General features: G+C 44.2%; 1 long non-coding RNA gene across 3 annotated transcripts in view; it reads left to right on the top strand.

The window, feature by feature from the left end:
• LOC132661149 (uncharacterized) overlaps positions 1-19,303 on the top strand; it is an 86,924-nt gene that overhangs the window by 60,097 nt on the left and 7,524 nt on the right. For all 3 annotated transcript variants that reach the window (XR_009602082.3, XR_009602084.3, XR_009602083.3), the window contains exon 3: positions 17,561-17,716. This is a non-coding gene — a long non-coding RNA (uncharacterized LOC132661149). The remainder of the gene's footprint in view (positions 1-17,560; positions 17,717-19,303) is intronic.

Below are 19,303 nucleotides of genomic sequence, written 5' to 3'. Positions count from 1 at the left end.
CTGTGTGCTGAGGAGCTGGTAGTAGAAACAGAAAACTGGTGTTGAGTAGCCAACTCAGCTATTCAGTAGGTTAACTGTAAGACATACCCCTTCTGGTCAGTTATATCCTACCGAGGAGAAGGCAGTAGGGGATGGACTTTGGGGATTCATGTGTGTGCACACGTAAAAAGAGAGAGAGAGAGGAGGTAGAGAGGTAGGGTGGTACCGGTAGGTGAATGATTTACTGGTATTGATTATGTATCTGTCTCTTGACTAAACCATAAACATTTAAAGGCAGAGATGTCTTTAGTGTTCGGAAGTAGGCTGAAGAGAGAGATTAGGCTGCAGAGATGTAATATTAGGAACTGAAGAGGTAGATGAGGCCACGGAGAAAGAGTCCGAGAGAAGAGGGCAAGGACAGAGCCTTGGCCTGTTCAGTCAGCAGATCTTTACCAAGTACATTATTAGAAGGCCAAAAATACACTCTGGAGTAGATAGCCCAGCTCTGCCATTTACCAGTGGTATAGCCTAGGACAAGCATCTTGAACTCTCTGTGCCTTAGTTTCCTTATCTATAAAATATAATATTAACACTGAGAATTGTTTTTCTCTTGTGTCATTTGTTATGTTCCTTCTTTTTTTTTTTTTTTTAACATGAAATTTATTGTCAAATTGGTTTCCATACAACACCCAGTGCTCATCCCAACAGGTGCCCTCCTCAATGCCCATCACCCACTTTCCCCTCCCTCCCACCCCCCATCAACCCTCAGTTTATTCTCAGTTTTTAAGAGTCTCTTATGGTTTGCCTCCTTCCCTCTCTGTAACTTTTTTCCCCCTTCCCCTCCCCCATGGTCTTCTGTTAAGTTTCTCCAACACTGAGAATTTTAAAAGTGAATAGATGTGGGGTGCCTGGGTGGCTCAGTTGGTTAAGCGTCCAGCTTTGGCTCAGGTCATGAGCTTGCGGTTCAGGGGTTCAAGCCCCACATTGGACTCTGTGCTGACAGCTCAGAGCCTGGAGCCTGCTTCAGATTCTGTGTCCCCCTTTCTCTCTGCCCTTCCCCCATTCAGTCTCTGTCTCTGTCTCTCTCAAAAACAAATAAACATTAAAAAAAATTAAGTTAATAGATGTGAAGAATTTAGAGTACACATGACACACTCGGAGTGCAACGTGTGTTAGTTGTTGTTATTATATGAGAGTTAGCTGTTCCTGTTGTACTTGCTGCCAGAAGGGCTGGGCACAGAGCTAGAAGCTGTTAATACAATGATGAGTTCCATACACCCTTCCTCTTAACAAGGAATCCAGTGGTGGAGACAGCAAGTAAGCGGCCTATTACTATATCCTGATCTGTGGTACAGTGGAGACAGATGCCTGCAGAGGAGAGCGTACTTCCGGGGTATCAGGAACCATTTCCTGCTGGGCGTGGAATCCCCTCCCTATTTTCTCCTGCCTGTGCTTTTGCCTTGGCCCACACACACGAGTCTCGCTGGATTTCTCTGGAATCCCTGAGGCCTAAAGAAGTTGGACATCCAGGTTTCTTACCAGCCCTCCAGACTGTAAGATCCTTTTGCCAGGGTTTGGTAACCCAAGGCTTTGCCTTCCGAGCTCTCAAGCTGCCCTTCGACTGACCAACCTCGGAATTCAGTCTTGCTCAGGATGTAGCCACTCCCTTCCCTGCCCTGGTTTCGTTTTCTTTTATCCAAACTAACCATTTGTATCTTCCATTGAAATGAAGGCTTCTGGCTGGGCCCATCCTTGTGGAAACTTAGAGGAGATTAACAGGCACCATTGCCATATTTTGGTTCTCATTTTCTGATTTGATTAAAAACTCACATTTCCGCTCTTTACCTTGCTGGTGCAAAGGAGGGTGGGTGAATTCAATAGTTTGTTAGCAGCTTACATATAACATATATGTCTGATTTGTAGGCATTGCTCTATGGTTGTGTCAACATCCTGTTTGCTGGTTTGGAGTAAAAAACATACATGAATTTGTATAGAGGCTAATGATAGATGAAAATGGCTGACTCTTAATGTTTCCCTGTTAGCTGATGGAACAGGACAGGGTGCCATCTTTGAGTGGTCCTGATGCCACTCTTCCCAGGGCTAAGTCTGTGTGCCCCAAAATGACAAACTCCCCAAGGCAGAGAGGAGTCAGTGGGCAGTCTTAGAGGCTGTGACCCCAGCCTGGGCAGTGGGCTAGAATGAGAGAATTATTGTGTCTGTGCCTTTTACTTTGCCCCTATTTTTCAAAGCAGGTGTATTGAGGTACAATTTACGTACAATAAAATTCATCAATTTTATGTGCAGTTCTGTGCATTTTGACACATACAGTCATGCAGCCATCAGTATAATTGAGATATAGAACAGCGGTGTCACCGCCCCCCTTGAATTCTCTGGTGCCACTTTGTGGCCCTCCCCTCTTCCCACCCTCTCACCTCTGATCTGTTTTCTGCCCTTATGGTTTTGCACTTTCCAGCATGTCATATTATGTAGCCTTTGAATCTGGCTGTTTTCTCTCAGGCCAGTACATTTGAGGTTCATCCATGTTGGTGTCTGTCGCTAATTTTTACGATCATTCCTCAAGGTAGGAGTTATCTTAATTTTATAGATGAGGTTCTTGAGGCCAGAAAGCAGTCATGGTGTTGCAGGGAAGGAAAGACTTTCCCTCTACTGTCCTCATCTAGGTCTGGGAGAAAAGGAATATACAATTATTCATTTTCAGTATTATGTGCAGAGGGATGTCATACACAGAAAAGTGAATGCCCCCAGATGTGGTGAGATTTCAGAATTGACATGCCATCTGAATAAGGGAAGTGGGAGGTGAGTGAGTGGTTTTTAGGGAAGATGAATGGGCCACCGAGCAAAATAGGTGGGGGAGATATGACGGTTTGTGACAAAGTTGGCCTGGATGTGGCATCTACTTCTAATCTCCTTTCCTGTGAAAGGGGTCCATCTCCTCTGGTTGATGGAACCCCAGGGGAGGGGATTTATAACAGTTGAGTTCCTGTTGGAGGCTCTGTCTTTAGGCAGATAAGGGTGTACAGAGAAAAGTATCTCTCTGCACGTATTATTTTTCAAGTGCCTTGAGCTCAAAATAATCACTATACCAAGTGGCACGTCCTGAGCTTCCTCAGTGCACTAAAGCTCCCCCCTCCCCCGCTCATGGGGCTGGACCTGAGTCCAGATCTGTGTGCTGTCAGAGCCCACGCTCCCTCTGCTATCCCCCTGACGGAGGCAGTCCTGGCCAGGGAGGCTCTCTAAGAGAGGGGAAGATGTGAGGAGGAGCTGCATGGTGAAGACCGTGCATCTGAGGGAAGAGATAGCCCCTTCTGTCACCTCCTTCCCTCCATGAACCTGTCTGGGTATCAGCATGTTTGAATTCCATGTGCACCTCAGAGCTAGGAATGTTCCTGTAACAGCATGTGGAGAATCTCTCTCCCTGTGCCTTAGAGGAGATCTTCCATGGATGTGTCTGTATGTCCTACTTATTTTTATACTGAGGAAACTTATCTTCTGGAAGAAGGCTTTCCGGGGAAAGACTTGGGTAGATCATGGTGGACAGAGCAGAGTCCCTGAGCTAGGAAAAGAACAGAGGCATGTATTACCAGGTACTGTGCTTCCCTTCCTTTTAAATTTTTTTTATGTTTATTTGTTTTTGAGACAGCACGAGCGAGGGATGGGCATAGAGAGAGAGGGAGACACAGAATCTGAAGCAGGCTCCAGGCTCTGATCTGTCAGCACAGAACCTGATGTGGGGCTTGAACCCACGAATCATGAGATCATGACTTGAGCCGAAGTCGGATGCTCAAACGACTGAGCCACCCAGGCGCCCCCATTCCCTTCCTTTTTAACAAGTGCTTGGTTTTTTTTTAATTGATATAGAACAGATTCCATCTTTGTATTCATTATCTATTATTGCATAACAAATTACCCCAAAACTTAGTAGCTTAAAATTATAAATATTTATGATCTCACAGTTTCTGTGGCCAAGGAATCCAGGCACAGTGTAGATGGGTGGTTCTGATTCAGGGTCTTTTCCAAGGCTGCAATCAAGATAACAGCAAGGCTTACCAGAGAAGGATCTGCTTCAAGTTTATTGGCTGTTGCCAGGCCCCGAGGTCCTTACTGGCTGTGTGTCAGAAGCTAAGTTCCTTGCCATGTTGCCCTCTCCTTAGGGTAAGTTCACAGCAGACCAGCCAGCCTCTCCCAGAGTGAGAGCAAGAGAAAGACAGAGTATCCTGAAAGCCACAGTTTCTCATAACCCAACCTCAGAAGTGATAAACTGTCACTTGTGCTGTACCTGTTTGTGGGAAGTTGGTCTTTAGGTCTGGCACACACACCAGGGGAGGGCACTGCACAAGGGTGTGAATACCAGGAATTGAGGACCCTCCTAAAGGCAGCCTGCCACAAGTAATAATGTTAGTACAGTTTAATGCACTTTAAATCTTAAGGATTTAAGTCAATGAGTTTTGACAACTTAATACACCATGTAACCATCACTCAAAATAAGACAGACCATTTCCATCATCTTAGAAAGCGTCTAATGACCCTTTTTAGTGAATTCACCCCACTCCTGCCATCCCCCCCCCCCCCCCACACACACACATCCTGACAACCGCTTTCTTATTTCCATCACCATGGATTCATTTTTCTGCTGGTGGACTTCGTCATTCAGTCATTCAGTCTGATTTTTAATTCCTGTTCTTTCCTCCTTGCTTAGTTGCATGGAAATAAATAAAGACCACCCACATGAGGACAGGTAAAGGCTATTTATTCAGGACTTGCTCTAACGGTAGAGTCAGCCCCCATCACTTGCATTTGGGCAGAGACTCAAAGGCAGCGAGGGAGTGAAAAAGCTTTATAGTGAGAAAAAAGGGCAAGCGTCAGGTGTGCGCCTATTGGAGGCAGTTTGCATGAGGAAGCAGGAGGTGGGATAACCAGAGCTGAGCGTCCTGCATAATTAGTGAGGGGAACATATCTGGCCATGTCTGGGTGATCCTGAGTCGGAAGTGAGGGCAAAACTTAGCGAAGCCATCAGTTACTGATCAAACCTGATCGGGGCCTATTGCTACAGAGGTTGTGATTTGATTTCATTGACTGGTTGCTAGCTGATGGTTTGGCTTCCCAGGCTTATTGCCACGGTTTGTGGGTCAGAGTCACTGCTCTGAGGGCATCTCTGGGGCAGCTGCCCAACAGAATGAAAACAGGCCGTCCTCAGCTTCTTCTTGAGCGCCTCGTCTCTTCTCTCCCAAGGTGCTCTGTACTCTACCTCCCCACCCGCACCTCAGTGCTGGCCGTCCTCCCCCTCAGCAACTGGTGTTTGTCCATCCAGACCCCTGGTAACAGAGCTGGTTTTACCCTGCAACCCTGGCCTTACGTCTCAGGCTGACATGACTCTCCCCACCCCCCACACACCCCTTTTTCTCTACAGAACCTTCAGTCCCCATCTAGCTTTGAGCAGAAAAAAGGCTAGCTGCGTATGCTATTTTATAGGATTCTCAAATTATTTCCGAAAAATTTCACTTCCACAAAAAGATTTTAAACTCAAAATCAAAGTCCCGATCTATTTCCAGGAGGGACTAGCCTACAGTTGTGTGTACAGTAGACAGTTGTATTTTTCTGTGAAATGAGGTTATCTCTCAAATACATGGGCATGCAAATGATACCCTGTTTCAAAGGAGATGTTTGAAATGCTGCATACAGAGTGCCCAGAATGATCTGGGACACAGCAAGTACCCCGTAAGTGGTGGCTATTGTTGGATCAGTTGAAACCCAGGCATTATGTCGTCCAGACCAATATTTCTTCTAGATCTTAGCAAGTGCCCAAGTGATGGAGCCACTCAGAACTCTTCAAATTTTGACGTAGATGTGCTGAGTGATTGGCTTCGCTGATTGGCTACTAATTGCAATCTCTGCTCAGGAAATGAACATTTTGACCAGTGAATTTTGCAAGGCAAATTACCATGGGAATGTTATGTCAACATGACCTCCAAGAAAATGATAGTACCTGAGTCCTTCAGAGTACTAATGGTGTGACAGTCAGGACTCCATCAGCTGTGTCAGCATGCCTGTGGACCTCCTTCCAGGCCAACGCCTAACTTACTGAAAGACCTGACTGGCTGGGGTTGACCCTTCTCCACCCTTCATGCCCCCTGGCTCTTCTAAGAGGGCTGTGGGGACCTGCAGTTCTGGACAGTGTGCCACATGGCCTGTTCTGCAACTCAGCAGGAGGGACGCATGCTTGGTGTTTTGTCATCACAGGAAACAACAACTCTCAGATGTTGCAGTGTGGCCAGTGCAGAGAGAATGCAGAATTTCCCAAATCCCATGTCCTTTGGTCTCTTCTGGTATGAAGAATGGACAGTTGTCAGATTGCAAGGGACAGGGTGATATTAGGTACAGGGCATAGAGATCCAGGAGAAGAAAGATCATCCGAGGGCTCAGAGTCAATCTAAGTGGCTTTGAGCCCTCCCCTGATAGAATATCTTCTATTGTGCTGGGAGAGGTTGCAGATGAAATTTTGGAATGTTTGTTGGGGCATCGGGGAGAGTGGGTGGAAGAGAAGTTTAAGACAAGGGAGGCCAGTGTTAGCCCATATATTTTGGGCATGGTGACATCAGCTGCTCTAACAGATAAACGCTGCAGTCTCAGTGGCTTAATACTGATTGTGTTACCTCTCCCTATGGCTCAGTCTGCTGTGAGTGGCATGGCTTAGCAGCCTTCCACACCAGCACTTGGGGACCCAGTCTCTATCCAGCTCGTGATCCACTCTCCTCATGGGGGGCAGAGTTTTTCCTGTTCAACTGGTAGATGGGGACAGAAACTATAGGAGAGGTAGACCTGCTTCTTATCAGAGTCTTCCCAGAAATGACACACAGCACTTCTGGCCATATTTCCTTGGCTGGAGCTCAGTCACACGGCCACACCTGACAGCAAGAGAGCTGGGGAATGTGGTCTGTGTCCCCAGAGGAAAGGGAAGGGGACTTGATAGACAAAGCAGCAAACCAAAACGTAAAGTTAACTAAAGACTCCAGAACACCGCCAGACCAAGCCATACTCCTCCTGAACTACTGGTTTTATTTATTTCCGATGAAATTCTGAACCTTCTCGCGGATTCTTTTTCTGTCTTCACTTTAGCTACTGCAAAGCTCAGCTGCACAACTGTACAGTGTGTGCTTCTACGTATAATCTTTTTCTTCTGGCCTTCTATTTATTTTTTTGTAATAAATCTACATCTATTTCCCCCTTTCTTGGGTTTCTTTATTTATTTTGGAAAGATGGATTTGCATATGAAGCAGATGCTTTTGGGCTCCCGCTTTCGGGGTAAGCTCACCCCAAGGTTCAAAGTCTGGTTGTTTGTTCAGGCTCTTACAGATTTGTTCTGGGATCTTTGGGGATCTAATTTCATAAAATGATAGAAAAGGATTTTGCAGTTCTGTGTGGTTCGGAGGAGAAAGGGGCAACAATGGATGAGAGAGCTGTGTGCCCTGGTGTAAGGACGACAGTCAGAAATGATACCCATGGAGGGAGTGGTGTAGTCTGGCCCCAGCCTCGATAGAAGCCTCTGTGGAAATACGCAGGGCCCCAGGCTGCTGGGATGGGCTCAGGACAACTTTGTAAAAAGGTGCAACCATTTAGGACAAGGACCTAAATCCTTTCCAAGGCCACAAACCACAGCGTTGGCCATAGAAATGCAGGGAGTGTACCAGTGGCCAGTACTCTCAGGGTGTCACCGGCCACAGAGACAATAAGATGCGGCTCAAGAGTGAGAACATGGTCCTCCTCCCTGTTGGGGAAACCTCTCAGAAAGCGCTCTTAGGTTTATTGTTGTCTGGTCTGGTTTTGGAAGTTGCCCATAATCAGGTAGGGAGAGGCTGCCACTGTAGATAGGAGATTAATGCTGGTGTGCACGTAACCTCCTCATGCTATCAAGCTGATGAGTTACGTGGGACATTCCACTTTCATTCACTGTTGTAAGTTACTTCCAATCTCTTCAAAATGAGATGAAGCTTGTTACAAGTTGCATGTCTCTCCCAAACAATAGGAAGTCCTAGCCCCTCCGCCCAGTAAATGTGACTTCTATGATATAATTAAAGGGTTTGTAAAAAGAAGAAGAAAGACTGCCCAGACAAGCTCCTTCCCAAATTAGAAATGAGTACCTGTGTTTCATTCCTCTGGAGTCTGGCATGAAATCTCTGCGCCCAGTTTGCTTGCTGCATTTCAAATACTAGAGTGAGCATTAGGCATTCAGGAACACAATAGGGAAAGCAAGATACTTCTATTAGACCAGCTGCTGAGAAAGAGGGTGTCTCTCACTCCTTCCTGTACCGCCACCACATGGTCCATGACATGGAATAGTTGCTTAATAATGGCATGATTAATTTATCTGTTATGCCTCTTCTCCTACTAGGATCCAAGTTCCTTGAAAGTGGACACCATATTTTATTTTCTTTGCAGTTAGCTCTGGCGGTTATTGTTTTTATATCTCCAGTATGCTTTCATTTCTCCCTTCTTAAGGGGGTGTCTTTTCCTTTGGGGATCTCTTCCTCACTCTGTGTGGTCCTGGTAGGCTTTACTTATGATTTCCCCCATTCACAGGGGTAGGCATGTGACCCACCCAGGGCAAACCATAATTCGATACTCCTTCAAAGCCCTGGATTAGCCCAGAGATGAACATATGATTCAAGGTCAGCCATCAGAGTGCTTCATTAAATTCTCTGGATTGGAAGGGAAAGGGTAGCCATTTTTTCTTGGATTCTGAGCTGAAAGAACATTGATTTTTGGCTGCAGCAGCCTAATTCCCTGATACCAACCTATCTGAAGGAAAAAGAGTGAGGACAAGACAGAAGGAGAATTGAACAGTGATATGTAGGGTAAGGAGCCTTGTGTCCTCTACTCCAGTTTCTGAGTAAGTCCTTAGCTCTTACACCTCACCCCTTTATTCTATCACTTCCCCATGACTACTGCAAGCTTTGTAATTCTGTAAGTCCTATTTTTTTTTTGTTAAGTTAGTTTGAGTTGAATTACATGCTGAAGTACCCGTGTTTGCACATGTACAATGCCCACTGCAAATATTAATGGCAAGTGTTTATACATGCTTAATATGTACCTGCCATTATTGAAATGCTTTACGTATATTAATTCATTCAAAAATAATGCCATTTAAGTTGTGTTATGGCCACTACTCTTTTAGGGATTAGAAAACCTAGGTATAGAGAGTCCAGAGAACTAGTAAATAACAAAGCTAGGATCTAAAACCAGGAAGGCTGGCTCCAGAATATGTGTTCTTAACAGCTATTCTATTTTGCTTCTTAAATATCAGGTAGTTACTGATTTTTCCACAGAGTGAATGAGTGGCAGAAAAGGAAAAATAGGAAAACCATATTGGTTTCATGGCTGTTAAGGGGGGGAACTAATGCTATATGCCACACATGAGGTCAGAGGAACCCTCCTGCACTAAGACTAGAAGGACCAAATGTCCATCAGTAGGAACTGAATACCCTAGTACCCAGACTGTGTTCTGTAAATACCATTTCTGTAAATGACACCATACGGATGCAATCAGCAAAATCAAGACTGTGAGAAACTCTACATGAGCAGCTTGTTCTCTTCAACAAATAATTGCAAGTGGAGGGAAAAAGGAGGTGGGAGGGTATTGCTGAGTCAAGGAGACTTGTAAGATATAAAATTAAATAACCACGAACGGGTCTTAGTTGGAATCTGACTCAAGCACGCCAAATTAACAAAAAGATGATTCATTGGCAGAATACTTACTGTTATTAAGGAATTATGATGAATATTTAGGCTTGATAAATATATTAGTTATTTTTTAGAGTCCTTATGTTTTAGAGATACGTACTGAAATATTTGTGAATGAAATGATATGTCGTCCGGAATTTTCTTCAAAATTATTCATGGAATGAGAAAGAAGTATGTGGGAATATAAATGAAACAAGATCAGCCATGAATTGAAAATTGTTGAAGCTGGGGAGTGGGTACGTGGATCCGTAATACTATTCTCTCTACTTCTATCTATATGTTTGTTTTCTGTAGTAAACAATTAAAAAATATATTCCCACATCAGTCAGGACTGGCTTGGGAAAAGGGCACAACAGAGGCTGCATACTGGTGGAATGGACATCAGTATGGCCGATTATAAGGGGTTGTAGACCTGGGGCAAGAGCCAGGGCAACATGGAAACTGGGACTTAGCGTGGAAACTTGCATCCATGGATGATTGTCTAATCCTTCGCTTCTGTGCTTACACATTTTCTCCCATGCACCTACTTAACAATCCACCCCTTATTCCAGGCACTACTTTCCGAGGCTATGTATCTAAGCACCTTCTTCCCCACTCACAAGTGCCCCATTTACTACCGACTTTGCTTCTTCCTCTTCCTTTATGCTTGAGCATGAAGATGAGGCGGTGGGTAGGCCTGTATCTGCTCAGTGACTGGGCCAGGGTGAATAAGTGAGGTTGATTATATTAAATGGCATGGAGTTCCTAGAACTGAGGAAACTTCTTTCTGGCACACAGGGACTTCTATGTCTATATACCTATATCTTCACAAATCCTAATCCAGCCCTGTGCATCCAGGTAGTGTTTTAGGTACCGTACTTTTTAATCTGATTTACAGAGTGAAACAAGTCTGTGATTAATCCAGAGAGCTGATATTTTCTAATTTGATTTCATGACATTTCTGGTCACCTCACTTTTTTCCATGGAGTGAGGGGTGATCTCCTCTTCCTCTCTGATGCATATAGACCATCTTCATAAATCCTCATACAAAAAGTACTAGAATTCCAGGGCAATTTAATGTTCAGAGGGATGTATCTGCAAACCAATCTGGAGATGAGAGTGGGTCAACGAAGTTAATTGTCTTTTAATCCCATAGCTTGTTTTCTTTAAGTCATATACATGGTCAAAACCATTGTTTCCAGAACTTTTTAATGGTACAGACCAGTGGGGTAAAAAAAAAAAAATCCCTTACAATTACAGTGTATTTATTTTTACCAATTGCCCAGTTCAGATCTGTCTTCCCACTCTCATCCCCTTCCCCATCACTGTAAAGCCTCATGAGAATAGATACAAAGAATGGATCTGCCTTATGACAGCTTACCATTTAGAAATATTATATACATAGGGACGCCTGGGTGGCTCAGTCGCTTGAGTGTCTGACTCTTCATTTCAGCTCAGGTCATGATCCCAGGGTTGTGGGATTGAGCCACATGTTGGGCTCTGTGCTGAGTGTAGAGCCTGCTTAAGATTCTCTCTCTCTGTCCCTCTGCCCCCCTCTCCTGGAATGCTCTCTGAAATGAAAAAAAAATGTTTGTAAAGGAAAGGAAAAGTCAGAATTAACTCTTATTAAGCATCTTAAATGTATATGGTATGGCTGTGTTTATCATCATTTACATGCATTATGTCATTTAATCATATAAGGGTTTATAGATGATTAAATGAGATCATATATGTTAAGTGCTTCTCAGAGAAGCTGAAACATAGAAAGTACCAAACATTGTAGTGCTCTAAAACACATAAATAAGAATAGCTTTTATTATTAACTATGAAGTAGTTATTTCTCTCATTTTATAGATAAGAAAGCAGAGGCCCAGAGCCATTTAGTATCTTTCCTAAGATCACACAACTAATAAGTAGTAGAGCTGGGGTTTTGACTGGGGTTTCCATGAGTATAAAGCTATGTCAGTCAGAGTTCAACCAGAGTAACAGAACCAATAAGAGATACATAGTAAGAGTTACTGCAAGGAATTAGCTTAAACAACTGTGAGGACTGCATAAGCAAGTTAGAAATGTAGAGGGTAGGTCATCAGAAAAGGCAGGCTGGCATTCTCAGGCATGAGCTGATACTGGAGTCCACAGGCAGAATTACTTTTTTAAGAGAGCTTCAGCTCTGCTCTTAAGGCCTTTCAAATGATTGAACCAGGCCCACCTATTATCTGTGATAATCAACTGATTATGGACATTAATCACATCTCCAAAATACCATCACAGCAATACCTTGATTTGTGTTTGAGTAAGTAGGGGCTGTAGACTAGCCAAGTCAACCCTACAAAAGACCATCACAGTGGTCTTTCCATTTTTACTTCTAAATAGAAATTTAGAGCAGGAAGTTGCCTTCCACCTTATCAGCTCCAACTTGTGCATTTTAGAGAAGATAAAAATGAGACGTAGGGCTGTGCGATGACTTAGTCAAACCCACACACTTACCAAAGTCCAGGCCTTCTGGCTTCAGGGCTCTTTCCACAGGAACACCTGAGCTCATCCAACAAGTATTTGCTGGGTGGCCAACCTGCACCCTATGAAGAATGAGTTGTGACAGAACATCATGGATGCTATAATAGATGTGTGTGCAGCACACAGTAGAGTCCTAGAGTAAGAAGATAAGTTCTACCTTGCAGAGGAGCGTGGTCAAGGAGGGACTCATAAAGGAGGTAGAGCAGAGATTTGGAAAACATGCTACTGTTGGCCAGGCAGTCAGCAAGAGAGAAGACATCATGGGTTGAGAAAATAGTGGGAGCAAAGGCCTGAGGTCATGTTCACTTGAGGTGAGAAGAGAAAGACTAACTGAAGTTCTGCCTTCAAGGAAAGCACAGACCTTTTCACATTATATGCAGTAAAACTAGCTGAGGTCTATCTGTGGGTGCTCCTCTGGACACTTGTGGTCCCTGAGTTTGAGAATCGTTGCCTGACAGTAACCCATTAAAAAAAAAAAAAAGAGGTAAACAGGTATCTCATTTTTCTTTTATTTTTTATTTTTTTTTTCATTTTTTTTAACGTTTATTTATTTTTGAGACAGAGACCGAGCATGAACGGGGGAGGGGCAGAGAGAGAGGGAGACACAGAATCGGAAGCAGGCTCCAGGCTCTGAGCCATCAGCCCAGAGCCCGACATGGGGCTCAAACTCACGGACCAAGAGATCGTGACCTGAGCTGAAGTCGGACGCTCAACCGACTGAGCCACCCAGGCGCCCCAGGTATCTCATTTTTAAACGTAGAGGAAGATGGGCAACTCTGGCAGGAACACAGCTAGAGCCATCAAGTCTGGAGTGAAAATCACAATAAGAAAGAGCCAAATCTCCTTCACAATAAGACAGGACAGGGGTGTGTCCCGGGGATTTCATGCTGCCTCTGCTCCTGTCTGCGCCTCTGGCTGGAGTGATGTGAGGATCACTGTTCTGTTTCCACAAGGACACTTTCACCTGGTGGAAGGAAATCCTTGGTGACGGGTTGCAGGGACATTTGCCACCTTCTTACATCAAGGGGCCACGAGAGCAGTCCTATTACCGCTCACACACGCAGTGAACACTTCTTTGAAGCAACCAAACACCTTGAGGAAGTTGTAGCTAACTTGAATACTGCTTCTCCACAGAAGACTTCAAGGGCAGAAGGACCTGAGCTCTCAGAATGCTGAGGTATGTGTTCTCAGAAGCAGGACAGAGGGCAAGTGGAGCTCCCATAGGGTCAGTGTAGCATGGAAAAGATTCCAGCATGTGAGTCCGTTGTAAACTAGCCGTGGGGCCTCTCTAGGCTGCACAGAAAATTAGAAAGACAAAACCCTTCCCTCAGTGTTGTTGTTAGGTAATTCAAGGGTGAACATCCAACATAGTGCCTGGAAAATGTTTGCGGAATTTAAAGTCATGGGAAATCCATACTTCATGCCGTCCATTAGATCCCCACAGTTACGTATAGTTAGATACATATTAAGGCATAGTTCAAAAGGGGACTAAAGCTTGTCAAAAGTCCTCCCTGAACTCAGCCATCCTCCAAGTTAGTTTCCTCAGCTGGGCAATCCATAGCATCTGTGTATGTCCCCATCATAATACTAATCAGACTTTCTTATAAGTGCTGGTTAATAGATTCCCCTAATGGACTGTAAGCTATGGGAGAGCAGGACCATATCCATCTTGTTCTCCACTGTATTCTCAGAGGTAATTATCAACCTAATATATGGCAGGTGCTTGATATGTGCCAAATGAATAAATGAGTGTAGGAGGGAGTGGGGAGTCCCAGGTGCTTTGCCTTAGTCTTCTGGACCTCTGGCCTGGCTATGAGCATAGTAAGATTTGGGAAGAGGGTCCAAAGGAGCCAGGATCAAGTGATGGAAGACCCAGACCTAGCTTGGCCCAAAGGTCACCTAGAAGACCTAGCCGAGTCCCTGACAAGTAGAGGGTAAGGAGGGATCACTGGATCAGAACTTCGCAGGAGGATATTACAAGTGTGGTAGGATACCATAAAGCAGGGCCTAGGAGAGCTGGAGCTCACAGGTTTGCCACCTCAGCCAGAAGCAGCCCCAAGCATTTATCCCAGGATGCCAGGTAAATATTCTCATGCATCATATACAATGGAGAAAAATAAGTTGGGAGCACTGTGTTGGATGAATAAGGACATGGTCACTGGTCTAGGGCATGACAAGCTCTTACTTGGGAAGAACTGGGCATTTGGAACCTACAAGGACACTTCAAAGGCAGGGCTAACTGAAGACTGAGCTGCCTGGGAAAAATAATCAGAATAGGCCCACGGGATCTGTCTGTGGTGCTGAATCAGCTCCCAGCCAGGTTGACCCTTTTCTCTTACTTGACCCTCATTTGCTACTTTGATCTTTTCCTTTCCTTGTGGTCTTGGGATGATGATCTTGACCTCATCTCATTAGGCCACTACAGTCAATCATGGGAAACTCATATACGACCCAGCCCACAGCATGTACTACACCTGAGGGGATGTCTCCCCTCAACCATGCAGGAATCTGCCCCTTCCCAACTCTCTTCCTCTGGGCTGTATCTTCTGCCATATCCATGGTTTAAAACGTGGTAGCTGAAGGCTCCAGATACAAAGGAGATTGCTGAATTTGAGGAGGGAAGTACATTTGAGCATGGTTTCACGTGTCTCTCAGAGCACCAGCCTGAGCTGTAACGGAGAGAAGACCAGTCCCATAGGGAGTCTGTTGGTATTAATTAGGGTAGGCTAGGTTATGCTGTGATAACAAACAATCCCCAAATCTTCTTGACTGCCCACAGTACAAGTTAAGTTCTTGCTCCTGAAAAGTCAGCTACAGGATCATGTGGCTCACCAGAGCAAATGTCTTCCATTTGTTGTCTTATCATTCTAGGCTGCTTTGATCATATGGCACCTCCATATAACAACTTGCTTCTATGCCTTGGAAGTTGTAACAGGGAAAGAAGGAGAGCTGATGAGTTGGCCACCAAGAATTAAATGCTTTGGTGCAAAAGTGACACCAATCCCTTTTCTCATTACTGGTCATAACTAGCCAATATAAACAACCATGTCCAACTCTAAGGGAAGCACAGTCCTCTGTTTGCCTAGAAGTAGAGGAGAACTAGATGTTGGTGATCATTTGTGTTGTCTATCACACTGCCTGGAATGGGGTCTTAGTGTGATGAATTCCAAGCCAGACATACATTGGCTGAGGCCCAGCTGTGCCACTCACAAAGTGTAGTCATACTGTCTCTCCAGTCTTATTTTTTTCTCTTTGTGTAAAATGGAGATGACACCTGTTCTTCCTATTGATACATCAACTCATGTAATTGTAAGTGTTTTGAGAACCATGAGGATCAGCTATTGATCGTTAAAATTCATAGAATCCCTTGCAAAATTTAATAGAAGAGGGAACTGAGGCTTCTAAATAGAGAAACAGCAAAGTATGAAAATACCCTTAAGGGAACTCTTTCTAGCAGCTAGAATTACAGAAGGAATTAATTTTTCATTGGGTCCTTAGTCCTCACTGCCTTGTACAGCTATTTTTTTTACTTCTTTTATTCATGAATTGTTGATTGACTCTTCATGAACATGCTTAAGATTTAAGGGACAGGGTCTTGGGTGGCTCAGTTGGCTGAGCGTCCAACTCTTGATTTGAGCTCAGGTCATGATCCCAGGTTCATGGGATCAAGCCCCATGTCAGGCTCTGAGCTGAAAGTGGAGCCTCCTTGATTCTCTCCCTCTGCTCCTCTCCCCTGCTCACTCACTCTCTAAAATAAAATTTAAAAAAAAGAATTATTTCCACGAGAAAAAAATAACTTAAAAAGAAGATTTAGGGGACAATAAATAGCATCCTTCTTGTCTACCTGAGTTTGGGAAACAACTGCAAAATAAAAAGTAGTCAGGGGGCACCTGGGTGGCTTAGTCAGTTAAGCCTCTGACTTCGGCTCAGGTCATGATCTCACAGTCGGTGAGTTCGAGACCCGCATCAGGCTCTGTGCTGACAGCTCGGAGCCTGGAGCCCGCTTCAGATTCTGTGTCTCCCTCTCTCTCTGCCCCTCCTCTGTTCGCTCTCTCTCTCTCGCTCTCTCAAAAATAAATAAACATTTAAAAAAGTTTTTTTAAAAAGAAGTCAGGCTCAGGTAGAATAAAATGTTGGTTTTATTAGTAATAAAACTGACATTGGAAAACATGACAACAGGTGCAGCAGTGGATTTCTTAATACTGAATCCTAGAATTAAACATACTTCCTAAAGTCATTTCAGTATAATCTCAGTGATGAAAGAATTATCTGCAAGGAGCTATGGAAGGAAGGAAAGGGCAAATCACGTCTCTGCTCTTTGGTGCCAAGCATAAAATGAGTATAGAATAGAATGCAGGCCCATCATCCATGTACATACAGATTGTGCACTGCACATTTCTACAGGGTGTTATACCCTGAGTGGGTGAATCTCCCACCCAGAGTTGTGTAAGGAACAGCCTGAAGGGCTGTACACAGTGACCCTTGTGGAAAGAATGGATCACATTTGGGGGGTCTAAGCCACGGAGGATCAGATGAAAAACAGATATTATTATCCCTAGCAAGGTATACATGTTTATGGTAAAATTCTGCAAATAATTTCAGGTGTGACACAAAGCATCTATGAAGAACTAACTAAGAATTCCTGGAGAAGACGACCTCCAGAGTCCTATATAGCTCTGATGTTCTATGGTTCTAGGCAACCTTCTGGTTAGATTGCAGTGTTTGCCTGGCAACAACCTGGAGAAAATGCATTAATGATGACATTAAGAAAAAAGACCACCCGAAAAACACAAGGCATACTTCAGCACAGAGTGCAAACGGCCCAAGACTGAAAATCTCATGCAAAAACCTACAGTAGCCATTAGGTTAGGCTTTTGAAATGATAGATTTGTTTCTCTCCCTCTTGACATTTAAAAATTGTGGTTATTAAAACAAATTTTTTCATGTTTACTTATTTTTGAGAGAGAAAGAAAGAGACAGAGTACGAGCAGGGGAGGGGCAGAGAGAGAGAGGGAGACACAGAATCTGAAGCAGGTTCCAGGCTCTGTGCTGATAGCTCAGAGCGTGACGCGGGGCTCGAACTTACCAGCTGTGAAATCATGACCTGAGCCGAAGTCGGGTGCTTAACCGACTGAGCCATCCAGGCGCCCCCCAACTTGTGGTTATTTTTATGTTTCAAACAAACAAACAAACAAGAGATAAACAACCCCTGTGGTTTCATGCAGTTGCAGTTATTTGAGCATGTATTTGAGAACAAGCTTTGTTGTTGCCTGAAGAGCTCTCTGCCTCACTTCCTGGATTCTCGCTTCTGTTGACCCTCCGGTGGTTGCAGGCAGCCAGACTCAACCTCCAGGCCCTGCCCCTGAACTGGTTTTGCTTCTGAAATCATGTGGAGAAGAAAGTTAGACAAGTGGGGCCATGTAAGGGCCTGACCTGGACTGAACTTTGAGATCTCCCAGGATGTAGTGGACCCCTGGCAAAGACACAGGTGGGTGTACATTTAACCATTCAGCTGCCTTGTGTTTATATTGTGTGCCATTCCTTCCCCCTCAATTAATTTCTCATGACATGATCATGCAATATCTCCAAGCAGATTTTTTTAATTTACTTTTTAATTTACATCCAAGTTAGTTAGGATATAGTATAATAATTTCAGGAGTAGATGCCAGTGACTCCTCCCCAACATATAACACCCAGTACTCATCCCAGTGAGTGTTCTCCTTAATGCCTCTTGCTCATTTAGTCCGTCCCCCCCAACCCTCCAGCACCCCTCCAGCAACCTCAGTTCTCTATATTTAAGAGTCTCTTGTGTTTTGTCCCCCTCCCTTTTTTCTATTGTTTTTGCTTCCTTTCCCTTATGTTCATCTGTTTTGTATCTTAAATTCCTCATATGAGTGAAGTCATATATTTGTCTTTATCTGACCACTTTTGCTTAGCATAATACACTCTAGTTCAATCCATGTCATTGCAAATGGCAAGATTTCATTCTTCTCGATTGCCGAGTGATACTCCATTGTGTGTGTGTGTGTGTGTGTATACACACACACATGCACACACACACATACACACACACACACACACACACACACACACACACACACACATACATACACCACTTCTTCTTTATCCATTCATCCATTCATCCATTGATGGACATTGGGCTCTTTCCATACTTTGGCTATTGTCAATAGTGCTGCTATAAACATTGGGGTTCATGTTCCCCTTCAAAACAGCACACCTGTATCCCTTGGATAAATACCTAGTAGTGCAATTACTGGGTCATAGGGTAGTTTTATTTTTAATTTTTTGAGGAAACTTCATACTGTTTTCCAGAGTGGCTGCACCAGTTTTCATTCCCACCAGCAGTGCAAAAGCATTCCTCTTTCTCTGCATCCTTGCCAATATCTGTCATTGCCTGAGTTGTTAATTGTAACCATTCCAAGTAGATTTTTAAATATTTAAAAAAAAATTTTAAATGTTCACTCATTTTTGATCAATTGTGAGCAGGGGAGGGGCAGAGAGAGAGGGGGACAGAGGATCCGAAGCAGGCTCCATGCTGACAGCAGTGAGCCCCATGTGGGGTTTGAACCCACAAACCTCAAGATCATGACCTGAACTGAAGATGGACGCTCAACTGACTGAGCCACCCAGGTGCCCCTCTAAGCAAATTTTTTTAAAACTTCACTCTTTAAAAAAAAATTTTTTTTAATCTTTATTTTTGAGAGAGACAGAGCATGAATGGGGAAGGGGCAGAGAAAGAGAGGGAGACCCAGAATCCACAGCAGGCTTTGAGCTGTCAGCACAGCCAGAAGCAGGGCTCGAACTTGGGAACGGTGAGATCATGACCCAAGCCGAAGTTGGTGCTTAACTGACTGAGCCACCCAGGCACCTCTTACAGGCTTCACTCTTAATATGAAATGTATCCTAATCTTTTTGTGGGAAGAAACATTTTCATTTCACCAGAGATGTAGAAACACTGAAGGGGCACACACAGAGAGCCTTGATCTTGGTGTCTCCAAAGACACTGCTAAGTGGGAGGAGTGAGAATATGGACAACAGGACTGATATTCTCTCT

The sequence above is a fragment of the Panthera onca genome, chromosome D1 (genome assembly GCF_046562875.1).
Source record: "Panthera onca isolate mPanOnc1 chromosome D1, mPanOnc1 haplotype 2, whole genome shotgun sequence".
NCBI classification, from domain to species: Eukaryota; Metazoa; Chordata; class Mammalia; order Carnivora; family Felidae; genus Panthera; species Panthera onca.
This window is presented reverse-complemented; position numbering and strand designations above follow the sequence as displayed.